The sequence below is a fragment of the Syzygium oleosum genome, unplaced genomic scaffold (genome assembly GCF_021117445.2).
Source record: "Syzygium oleosum isolate NSW1041296 unplaced genomic scaffold, Sole_v2.1 Sole_v2.14, whole genome shotgun sequence".
NCBI classification, from domain to species: domain Eukaryota; kingdom Viridiplantae; phylum Streptophyta; class Magnoliopsida; order Myrtales; family Myrtaceae; genus Syzygium; species Syzygium oleosum.
In genome coordinates, this window is record NW_026607498.1 from 1500017 (window position 1) to 1513030 (window position 13014).

The window sequence follows — 13014 nt, forward strand, 5'->3', positions numbered from 1 at the left end:
CTCAGTCTTAGCTCATGGTGACGCTACTGTAATTCTGCATCAGAATCAATAACATCGACTGATTTATCCAGAAAAAGAAGAAGAAAAATTCCCATGTGCTGATATAGGCCTTCCTGCTGCAACCTTAGCAAGAGGTCGTCATTGTTCACTGGCAGCTTCCAGGTGAGAATATCCAAGGCATCAATTTGTGCGGCTGAGATGAACAAGAACATTGGAATCATAGTATCAAAATCCATAAGCTACTGACAAAAGTTGCAAATATGAAGGTTGGTTTCAAAGCTTAGCGCATCAATAGTCAAACTGAGAATCTTTATGTATAAGCGGGAAATACAGGTTTTTAACTTTAATAAGGTTGCATATGTTATACAGTAAATAAGTGCAATACGTCAAACATGATTTTCTAATTTATTGATATTATTACAGAGGCTACATAAAGTTTTGTCATAAGCAATTTTAGAACGTCATAAAATACAGGTTTTTAACTTTATGCATTGTACGAGTGTTTACTACATCTAATCGTATTTAAGTTCAAAAGGTTCTGAAACGTAAATTCTTAATTTTATGACATTTTGCCTGTCGAAACTGAAAGGTCTTGAAATAATTTTCGTATTTTACAATGTCATGATGTTTAGTTGTAATCAAGTGCAAATGTGATCCGTCATCCTATGCCGTTTCATGTGATTGAGAAGTCGATGTATGATTATGTATTTTTCTCGAAATTAAAATGATAACCAGTACTAGTTATGACGGAAAATAAAATAAAAGAAAGTTTGTGTTTGCATTAGTTAATGAATTACATTCAATATATTTTTCTTTCTATTTTGGTGCTATGTCCACCATTTAAAATGGCATCTCATTAACATCTTATGCTAATGATATCATGTAGTGGGTATGTTTCTCTAAATAAAAACAATTGCAGTTCAATTGTTGGTTGCTCAAGAAACTACGGCTCCGTTTGCTTCGTGAAAAATAAATGATTTAGAAAATATTTTTCTTAAAAATGATCGCTTATAGAAATAAGTAAACAGAAAATTTTTTATCATCCACGAAAATGATTAGATATAAATTATTGTTGATAATAAAAATATTTTTATTTGCTTATTATTTCAAGTGATGCAAAGGATCATTTTTTTCAAAAATATTTTCCAAACCATTCATTTCGAGCCAAACAAACGGAGCCTACAGAGTCTTTTGCTCCTCTCGTGGCGAATCTCTTATCATTTGCAATATGCGGCTGAAACAACACCGTTATAGTATTTGACGTTACGGTACGATTATGCTCGCAGGCTCAAACAGCTTCATTCGCCAAAAATGAAAGCAAAACAAAGTGGGACGATCCGGTAATACCCCTTCAAAACCCGCGATAAGAATGGAAGGTTTGGACAGGACCGAACTGAACTGAGAACCGAACCGAATCGACTGGATTCTTGCCTCCCACTTCCTCTGCCACTCCAATGGAGAGCCGGACCAAGCAGAAGCAAAGCCCCCGGATTTCATGGCGCACCAAAATTCAACTGATTGATTAATCTTACGTTCTCACTGCAAAACCTTAACGCGCACACTCTCCTTCTCTCTCTCTCTCTCAGCTGCCGAAATGTCGGCGCCTATGCCAGAAATCGAAGCCCGCGAGTAAGTCCTCTTCTTCCTCTTTCTTTTGTTTCGGGTATGTCTTGTTTTTTGTCTTGTCTGGTTGTATCCGAGTAGGATAGATTGGCCGTAGCTTTGATTGTTTCGACTATAAATTTCTCGTCTTTGGGAGAACTTGCGTCGTTCTCTGTCTTTCTCACTCTTTAACCTGCTAGTTCCAAGAAATGGTACTCACTGTTTCTGCATGCTTGAGTCTCCTACCACACGGTGAACTATTCAGTTCTATGAACTATAACAACCTTTACCAGTGTGGTGAAGATCGTGCTTCAGTTCTGCAAAGAGAATTTGTTGCACCGAACGTTCCAGGCCTTGCAGAGCGAGTGCCTGGTCTTTCTCGACACCGGGGACAGCATCGAGAAATTCATGGCTGTTGGAAGAGATTGTCGGGAGAATCGACTAACCTGTTTGATGCACTCCAAATAAATTTTCCAGGACCGTACGTTGAATCACCAGCAAACGATGAACGAATTTACTACACGTTGGTCCGAATACAATCACAAGGAAAGTATTCTCGTTCCACAACGTTAATGCCGATTGTCTTCTCAAAGTAGATACTAAATCTTAATACGTCGAGAGAGAGAGAGAGTTCTTAATTTATTCTTGTAAATTGTTCATTATTAGAGGAAGTTATCTTAACTTCCCTTAAGAAACTCTTCTCGCACCTCTTCAAAAGGTGTCTCTCAGACACACTTCTTATTAGAGCAAATGGTGTCCCTTGGACACACACATCATGGGCGGACCGACGAAATATAACAATGGCCGATATCAATTGCCTCAGGTCGCCCAGCTTAAGCTTCCAGGAGTAAATTGGAGGATTTGTATGAGCACGTGGGTGCTGATTATGCTTTTATGTCGCTTGGATGCTTTCCGTCGACGTGCTTGTTGGGATGTGATCACTATTGACGGCTTAGACTCAGAGGCGCTAATTGGTGCCGACGTATGATCGAAGAGTGAGAAGGCACAACGGAGTGCTTCCTTATGCCCTCCGTTGGTTATGTTAGAATAGTGATCTAGGAAAACGAAAGTGCACGGCTTGGCTTCTGAATCCTGCCTTGCTTGAGGTCGAAATCCTGGTATTTTATACACTGTAAAAAACATTAAAATAGCGCTATATTTAGAAAAGTAATCAAGCTTCGATGCATGATCACAACAAGATCGTAGTGCTTATACCGCGAAGCAATGATACATGCTTGATATAGCAAGACAATGAAGTGTGAGTGATTTCAACATTTAAGCATCGCTTAGGATGAGATGCATGTCACACTGATGTGCAGCACGTTGAGAGAAGTTGAAAGGATATTTTAGACAAGGCCAACTCATGGAAGCGGATGGCCCGATTCTTGGTTTCCCAACGACTTAGGATGATGGAGGAGCCATTCGGAGAAATTTACAAGGGTGGATGAAACGTGTTAAGGTCGAAACGTGAGCTTAAGCTAATTTCCATTCTTCTATACCATCATGGACAAGAGACTGCAACCCCTAGTAATTACCCCCACTCGTATCTAAGATTTGGATAGTTATCCTGTTGGTCCCCATCTTTCTCTAGTAGGTGCTCATACATGACCGTGCAATGACATTCTTGTTTCCTGTTTGGGCAATCGTAGAACGCGAGAGACCTTTCGAGAGCAATGACCTTCCCGTCATAACAGATCTGGTGATCGCCACCCCCGGCCCACCAGGATGTTCTGCCAGGGATAGTCCTTTTTCTCTTTCCTTTCTTGTCAGAAAGAAGAAGAAAATATTATCTCCATATACCTATAATAAGGTTTACAAGTCGTTTTCAAATGTAAATGAAGGTGAAGAGGGAACATTTCATGAGACTCTGCTCGGAAAACGGGTCGATTATTCGGGTCGTTCTGTCATTGTTGTAGGACAGAGAAATCATTGTACTTTTCTAAGAGTTTCGGGGAATGGTGGAAAACAAGAAAGAAGATAACCTCAATCGGGCCTAAGTCATCTTCCCTGAGTGTATCTCAACCAAAATGGAGTTCAACTGACTTGGAATACCAACCTAACCGGATTGGAATACTGGACAGCTTAGCTTGACAGAGAAAAATAATTCAAAGTAATTTACTAGTGTTTGCCATGCATCAAGAAATTGTAAACATCACTGCGTTAAATTAATTTGTCATCTTCATGATTCAGATGCCAAAATCTTGTTTAACAGATGCTAGGTTGATGTGTTTTTCTTTTGAGTGAGTCACGCATGAAGTGCCTGCTCCATTATCGGTATCGAATGTATTAAAACAAATTTACTGTGATAGTGATGTACCATGGGTTAAGAGTTCAGACTTGATGCAACTAGAAATATGAAAGTGCTGCAAGTCAAATTGAAAAGATGTTTCTAACAGAAAGAACAGTAAAATATGTATTTCAGAGTGCATCATGTTGGATCAACCGACAATTTGACAGATAAATAGGAGGTTGGAACTCAGCAGTTCAATAATTACTCTTGACTTCCCATTTAGGCTGATCTGCACTTGTGAGTGTGCTTATCAGATCAACATAGTCTGACTCGAGTAAGAGACTTTCTCTCTTTCACGCAGAGAGGTACTTTAGGGCTTCCAGAAGAGCAAGGTTTCTGCTTGGGCGACCGAAGCTACCTGCACAGATCGATGAAATCCATCCACCACTCATATTACTTCGTTTTTTGTATTATCCTCGTTTAACATCACGACATGGAAGTTACAGAGTTATGTTAATGATATTCCAGTTGATTTGCCGGAACTTTGTTTGGGTGAATCAGCACCCTTATTACTGGATAAATTTCAGTGACATCCCTACATGAAGCTACAACAAATCCGTAAAAGTACCCAATTCACATAATTACAGTGTAATTACTATGTTGGTCTAGCTAGCCGAAGATCCTGAAAGAAGGACCGTGACTGATCCTTGAATGACTGGGCGGATCTCGAGGATTTTAAGTACTACGGTTTTGTTATATGTTCTAGAATACTCTTGAGGGCGGGCAATATGATAATTGTACACTCCCGTAATAAATGGGATAGATGGTGGTTGGGAAGATCCAATCTACACCGTTAGATCGATGAGAGATCTATGGATATAGTTGAGCCGGTACTTATATATAAAAGGGTTTCTCCTTATTAATACATTTCATTCTCACAAGAGCAATACAAATCCAAAACTTCTCTCTAGAAGCTTCTCTCTAAAGATTTGTGTGAGCGAGTGAGTGTGGGAAAGGAAAGGAATTCCTAAGGCCGCATGGGTTAGGAAACGCTAAGGCGATCGAGGACTTTACAAACTCGATCATCTTTTGCTAACCCTTTCAAGGTATAAGAAACGATTGCAAAAGGTTGCAAACCCACCATGCCCGACCATGTAGGACACACATGCTCATTAATATCTTTGGATTTGTACTAAGGGTAAGGGCTTAGAGGGGTAAAAAGTATATGTAACCGCCATTTCCGAACTATATTTTTGGTCATGGGCAGAGTATCTCCTCATGTCGAGATTTATTTCAGATTAGGGTTTGGCTCTTGTTCCCTATGATATCGAGATACCAGAGCTTCTCTCTGAACTAGTAAGGCATTTGGGACGATCTATTTACAATATGAATTTGAGTTGACTCCTCAAATTTGACCGGTTTATGAAGGTTAAATGAGAGAAGTTTGATTAATGGGGGTGATTTTAGCGGGAGAGGATTAGCTTGAAGGGACAAGAATTGTCAGGGAAATAAGATATAGTCTCGTTTAGGCCAAAAAGAAGACAGACGCAATATTGCTTACTGAATCAGAAATGCGATAATCGAAAAAAAGATGGTGAAAGTCGCTCCGAGTTGTTGGACCCATTAGATATATAATCCACATCTCCTCGTACATCAAAAACCCTAATGTCAGTATCTTAATCCTTTAACCGTCACATTGTTGTCCTTAGGCATGACCACTAATCCACACGATGCAGTCATCGCAAGGCGACGCTTATCCTTCTCTAATAATCAAGTATTGATGTTGCCTTTGATAATATAATCATAGGTCATCCACTCAATAATGACCTCAATCTAGGAGGGAAAGAGAGATAATGACCTCAATCTACTGGAGAGAGACGTGTGGTGATGGCAGTGGCCGTTGGTGGCACGTTGGTGGAGGCGATGGTGGGTGTTGGCGATGGCATGGTGCACCATGCGAGGTCATGAGAACACGTAATCCGATCATTAAAATTATTTATGTATTGACGCATGACTCTGAAAAAGGACAGATTTAAAAAGTTAATTTACATTTTAAATTTGAAGAAGTCGTGTTTTTCTCTATAACTCTAATCGGTGGTCCTTTTGAGAAAGATTTATAGTTGATTACTTTTGCGCGCACAAATAAAAACCTTAGCTAAAGCAAAAGTCTCCTCTCCCTCTACTCATCTTTTCTCTGCACCACGTCCTACTACGTTGCTCTGGTCATCATCACCTTCGCCGATGACTAAACCTTTATAGACCGCTACCGAGAGGGGTGGCCGGTGCTTTTACAGACAACGTCGGAGTCGAATGGTGGTGGACTCAATGGTGCAATGGAACTAGGTGTTGGTTAGCACTGAGTGGATGGAGAAAGGGTATGGGTGTTGCTTTTTTCTTTTTCTCTCCTTTTTGTCCTGTTAAACTTCCATTTATGTTATAATTAGACATGTAACCATTCAATTTGAGATTGCTCGGAGAAAATTCACCTGTGCAGCACAAGATAAAAGGAAAATATGGCGAGATTCAGAGAATCCCAATATAGAGATGGAATTTTTATCAGGTCAATTGCTGGTATAAACTATCATTGCAGCCGGATGATTGATATCTGGAAGAGTGGGCAATCAAAACTAGTTTTAAGCATACCCTCCAAGGGATTGGTGGAGTGGTAAGGCCTTTGGGCTTGTGGGTGACTGATCCCAAGTTCGAGTTCCTCTGCTCTCCATCTTATCACACCATTAATTGACATGGAGGCTAGGAGTGATCCGTTCCAGGGTGGGTCGATTCCATACCTAGAATCTAAAACCGATTCTATTATAATCGATTCATAGTTTGTGGAACCTGAAACCTACCATGTTTACCCTGTATCTTGTTTTGGAACCTATCATATTTTTTCGGTCCAGTTACAGGGTCTACCCGAGAACCCCTTTTTTTTTGTTCCTTTTTTTGGTTTCATTTTTTTCGGGTAGCAAATAGGAAAACTTATAACTCAAATCAAAGGTTATAAGTTTGACTATGCAAACAATCTTAAGTATTCATAAAAAAAGCATATTATCTTAGCCCAATAATTTAATGGACGTGATAAAACATAATAGGTTCCAGTTGGATATGTAGTTTTTTCGTTACAGAATAAAAATTTTAAGAAAAAGGAAATTGCTCCCCATGATGCTTACAAGCTCTTGAGTTAGACCATCCGCAAATAATGATCACCTCTTTTATCCTTTATGATAGAATGCTTTGAATTATAGCCATATAAAATTGCAAGTGGATCTCCATATAAAACCGGTTCTAAAACCGGTCGGGTGGGTTTTCACTTGAAACAGGAAACCGGACCGGTTCTAACCGGTTCCCAAAAAATGGAACCGGTTCTCGGACCGGTTCAAATGGGAATCGGTTCCCGAACCTGTTTTTTGGGTGGGCCGGTCCGATTTCCGGGTAAACCCGATCCGATTTCGAGTAAACTCGGTCCGGTTGCACACTCCTAATGGAGGCTAGTCTATGGGTTTGGCTAGTTCTCTCCCGATTAGTATATGGCCGGTTGAACTCTTGTAGTGTGGTCGGTGCAGGAGTCCGTGTCATTAAAAAAAAAAACTAGTTTTAAACATGCGTATCATCTATAGAATGAAGAACAGATGAAACATTTTTTCCTTTCGCCCACCGTTGATCTAATAATGATCCACGTGGAACGTCACATCTCCAAAGTTAGCAAACCGAAAGCTTCCTTTCCTTCTCTTCTCAGTGGCAATTGGGTGGCAATTGCCATCAATTATATGAGCATGAGCATGCTATCTTCAAGGAAACCAAAGCAAGCTCCGTCTTCTCCCAAAGCAACCTTCACCTCCATAATTTCTCTATCTCTCTCTCCACCATGGACGTTCAAAACGCAGAGCATGACCTTAAGAACTACATGAACGACCACGTAATCCTACTCACTAGTATAGACCAACCAAACCCGACACATACAATCTCCTGCTGCCGCTGCCATCACCGAACCGACCCTCCATACCCCATCGCGAACCAAAACCCTCCGCCGCCTCGCCTTCTCCAAACCCAAGTCCCGCTTCTTTGAACCCACCGCCTTCCTATTCCCGCTCAAATCCACCGCCACCATCTTCAAAGACCCAGAAGAACTCCAACCCTACCCCCCATCTGAACCCACCTCCTCCTCCTCCTCCGATGACGATGAATGGCTCGACGATGATGAAAACGAAGAGCGGAGAAAGCACTGGAGGTGGCGCCGGAATAACAAAGTCAACAAGCGGGCCACCGTTGAGTGGGCGCTCTTCCTCGCCATCACTACCTGCCTCGTCTGCTCCCTCACGATTGAGCCCCTTGCAGACCGCGCCATCCTTGGCCTCAGGCTGTGGAAGTGGTGCGTGATGGTCCAGGTCGTCTTCTGTGGCCGCCTTGTCTCCGGTTGGACCGTGGCGCTCCTCATCTTCCTCATCGAGCGCAACTTCATGCTCCGGGAGAAGGTCCTCTACTTCATGTACGGCCTCTGGCGGAGCTTCCAGAACTGCGCGTGGCTTGGGCTCGTGCTCATCGCATGGGTGATCATGTTCCCGCACGTTCGCGGGGGCGATTACCAGGTGGTGAGGTGGGCTTTCCGGGCGCTGGTCGCAGCGACCTTCTGGCTGGTGAAGATTGTGCTGGTAAAGGTGCTGGCATCATCGTTTCACATCGTGACCTTCTTCAACCGGATGAAGTTGAGCGTGTTCCACCACTATGTGCTCGACGCGCTCTCCGGCCCGCCACTGGAGGAAGAGGAGAGGGAGGCTCCGCTCCGGCACAGCTTGCAGGTACTAAATGTTGGCGTTGCTTGCATGTACATGGACATGTTTATTTGGATATCTCAACATTTCAATCGTGTCGATTTCACGTGTAACCATCTAGGTTATCAGCAAACCTCCACCAAAGGCGACCACAAAATATTTCATTTTGGATCCTCCCATATTCACAAATATTCAATTAGGAATTATTTGGTCTTCGAGTCATGGTCACCTCCGTTTTGTCAACCCAAATTATTTTATTTTAGCTATAATTATGCCTCAACTGTACTGCGCCATAGTTATACTGGGAATTTCAATCCCGCAATTTATTTATTTGATAGTACGCAATATAGCTTGAAGCTGCACCAATGATGAGGAAGTTTTCACAAAAACTGTTGGTAAGTGCTGCATATGTGGAGATGCTCCGTTATATAAGCTGTACTCTATACACAGTGTAAAAATTATGGTACTTTTTTATCACCAATGTTATACTAAACAGATTCTATACAAAAAAACACTGTTAAATCTACTTCTAGCAGTCAGGGCCACGATGCAACCCCATGGTGAATCCTTACCCAATTCATGTCGCTGACATAATTTACAATGACCCGTGGAGATTAGTCAAGTTGAAAAGTCAGACACTCAATATTGTTTCAGAAATCCTTCGCTTCTTGACCTCTTTGGTTCAACTAGGTGTCGAAGCCTTTGCCGGCGATGCCAAGAGGCGGAACGTCGGCTCAGCAACCGCCGCTGATGGTGATGAGGTCAGAGAGGTTTCAGTCAATGAAGATCGACATGGAGAAGTTGAAGAAGCTAAGCATGGAGAGGCGACCCTCGGCTTGGACCGTGAAGCGGCTCATCAACTACGTCCGCTTCTCTGGCCTGTCGACCATTTCTCACACCATCGACGACTTCGCCAAGGCCGAGTCTTCCGAGATCAACAGCAAGCGGGAGGCTAGGACCTGTGCCCACAAGATCTTCAAGAACGTTGCCAACCCTGGTGCCAAGTAAGTGATTGTCAAATAATGCCAATGTGAAATTACCGCAACCTCTCTCTCTGCTTATCATTTTCTAATAGCAGTTCAAAAAGATCAGAGTCAATCACATTTCAAGAATCTATTATGGGACCGACACCACATCTCACTTAAAAACACAAATTCCCACTTCAAGAATTTGGGGATAATTAACAAATATATCAATCATAAACCTATTGCACATATATCAATTCGGTCATAAACTGTATAATTTTGTCAATGTAATTCAAAACCTTTGCGCGAAATTTTAATGTAGTCCTTTCGGCCAATTGCCACCAAAAATTGCCAATGTGACGTTTAGTAATCATTGGCCATCCTATGTGGCACACACACAAGGATAACTTTACTCGAGATGAAGTCCTACATGGATCATCACGTCAGCAATTAGTCGAAAGGATTATATTGAAATTTCGTGAAAATATTTAGGAGTACGCTAGCAAAATTGGATAGTTTAAGAACGAATTGGCGTCCGTATAATAGATTTATGATCGAAGCGGTAATTTCTCCCTAATAGCTTGTGTTGGGGTTGACTATCCACCACATTCTTAGTGGACTAAGCATGTGCAATATGTTCTCCGCATTGACGCTCGGGTAATGTATAGTTACATCACGAATCATCATTGCATGGTGCCTTTCTTTTGTCAAACGTCCTAGGTTTTAACATCATTAAGATGGCTGATTAAATATTGCCTGGTGCAAGACATGACTCCGAAAGTGGAGCATGATAACGAAAAAGGTGGTCCCTCTTGTTAAGCTACTCTCATTTTGCCCAATCTTCTATCAATCAATGCACGGGGAACAAACATAGTATTTACGTACATAGCACGCCTTTTTTGATTGAGTGGTGGGTCTCACTAAGTCACTACTCACCTCAATGCTCAATATTGAATATGATGATTAGGGAGCACTTTGATTGATTTTTGTTTTTGTGGATAAAGACTATTTACCCCGTGTTCGGGCAATTGTCAATTGTTGATGAGAACCTTCTTTTCATAAATCGATGATGATTCGAAGGGAGCACTGTACGTGATAAAGGATCCATATTTGACCATCACGTCTCTCGTAAAGCGGGAAGAAGTAGTACCGCTAACAATTAGTGTACCGTCTCTTTATAACCATCCCGTTGACCATTGGATTTGCAGCACACGGCAATCGAACACACCATAAAAAACGATACCAACCATCCTCCAATGTCGTCGGCGACCCCATGACCCATCTCTGAGCTCGATGGCTAGATTTGAGCCACCTAAATCCATTCGGCAGCGCCTCTATTTCTCTCCTCTTCCCCTTCCCTACCACTGCAATTGTTGGGCCAGGGGTCGATGATGATCATGATATCGTACATACCACCTATAGCATCTATCAACCCTCTTCTACCTCGGATTGGGGCCAATCCGAGCCATCGACATAGGATCAACCCAGATTCGAGGCGAGCTCAGCCTCCGATCTCGACTTCTTGTTGTCGCCTCTCGTCCTTGTTGATGAGAGAAGGCTCTAGTTGCACCATGCTTGGTGAGAGTGACTAGATAGAGAGACACATTAGAGGTTGCTAGAGATGGGGACGTGTGATAGGAGACAAAAAGGGGCAACGACATTGTTTAAGGGCTGGAGGAGCAGCGGCGTGACAATGGCTGGCTCAAAGCGGTGATGCTCGGGCGACGAGCGGTGATGGTGGACGGCTCGAGGTTGGTCGGATGGGTGAGCACCACTAGGGAGAGATAAAGAGAAGGGAGGAGAGTGAGTGTCTTCTATTTTTTTTTTTTTTGGTCGGGGAGCTCCATGAACAAGCTGTGCAAATCCAATGATTCATCAAGTGGTAATAGCACATGATCATAAGGTGTTGCGCGGTATCCCCACAACCGGTGCTAGAGATCTAGACCACGCTTTTCATTCAAGGGATTCCTTGTTCAAAGAGCAGGATAAAGAAATCAACCACCAATACAAAAGGGGTTTCAAATCAAAATTAATTAATGCTCCGTTTGTTTTGTAAAAAATATTTTTCAGAAAAACATTTTTCCTCATTTTCTGGCATTTGAATCGCTTTGGAAAATGAATCAATAGAAAATGTTTTTCCAGTCAATATAAAATCTATGCTTGAATTCAGGAAAGCGGTTTCCCTTTTTAAAAAATCAGAAGTTATTACTAGAAATCGGTGCTTGGACATGAAAAACCCAACGTTAGTTTCCAGCTCTTCGCAACAAACCAAAGTCTAGAGGTTGAGGCCGGGTCCCCAGGGCCCATCGAGGCCAAGCTCGAGATCAAAGAGGTTGGGCTCAGAACTCCGATGCCGAGCTCAGGTAAAAGAAGATGGGGTCTTGAGACACTGGCGCCCGTATCATTGACCTCGATGCCTTTGGCCAGGTCCCCGGCACTTGAGCCCTGGTCCATAGAGGCCAGGCCAAGTACCTTAGTACCGTTGCTTGGCTCCCCAATGCCCTAACCCAAGTCCACAGAGGTTGGGGCCGGCACCATGGTGCTTGTGCCTTGGGTTCTTGGCGCCCGATATATGGAGGTCGGCCCTAGGTCAATAGAAGCTAAGCTTGAGACGCCAAAGTCCATGCTTGGATCCCCAGCTCTGAGCCCTAATTCGAGTCCATTGAGGCTAGGCTCGGGACATTAGTGCCATGCCTGGATCTCCCGCACCTGAGCCAAGGTCCATTGAGGCTAGGGGTGAGCAGTTATGGGTTTTGTACAGGTTCCATCTAAAAACTGGAACCTAATAATTGAAATAGGTTTCGCATTTTTGGAACTTGAAACCTATCTTGCATACGTTAGAACCTAGAACCTATTTTGTCACAGGTTCTAGGGTCGGTTCTTGGATCTATCTAGGTTCCACATGTATTATTACTCGAACAATAGCAATGAATCATTACTTTTAATGACCACCACTTGCTGCTACAACTATTAACCACAACTTATATCTAGACACACAAAGAATATGAAACATTAACAAAGTAAAAATTTCAATCATAAAATGAAAACTTAGACTAATGATTCCAAATTATACACTTAACATCGGATGCCATGGAATACCGTAGAATCACGCTAAGACATAGATCAAGAAAAATACAAAAACTTATTTCAAGTTCCAGGTTCCAAGTTTTACCTACTTAGAGCCTTGACCCGTCAAAACAGGTTCCCCAATTTTTGGAACCCGGAACTTACCTTCCATACCTTGGAAACTGGAGCCGGACAGGTTCTCATTGATTCGGTTCTTCGGCTCTAGGTTTTACCCTAGAACCATGCTTACCCCTAATTGAGACCGCGGCCCAGGACCCTGGTGCCTATTGTTGACACATAAATTTTGACTATCCATTTAGGGTTTAATTGCATATAAAATTAGAGGTTAATTTTTAACCCCTAAACAAAATAATTTTCGTTA

General features: G+C 42.4%; 1 pseudogene; it reads left to right on the plus strand.

Moving 5' to 3' along the window:
- The first annotated feature begins 7692 nt into the window (after positions 1-7692).
- LOC115664878 (mechanosensitive ion channel protein 10-like) overlaps positions 7693-13014 on the plus strand; it is a 32510-nt pseudogene continuing 27188 nt past the window's right edge.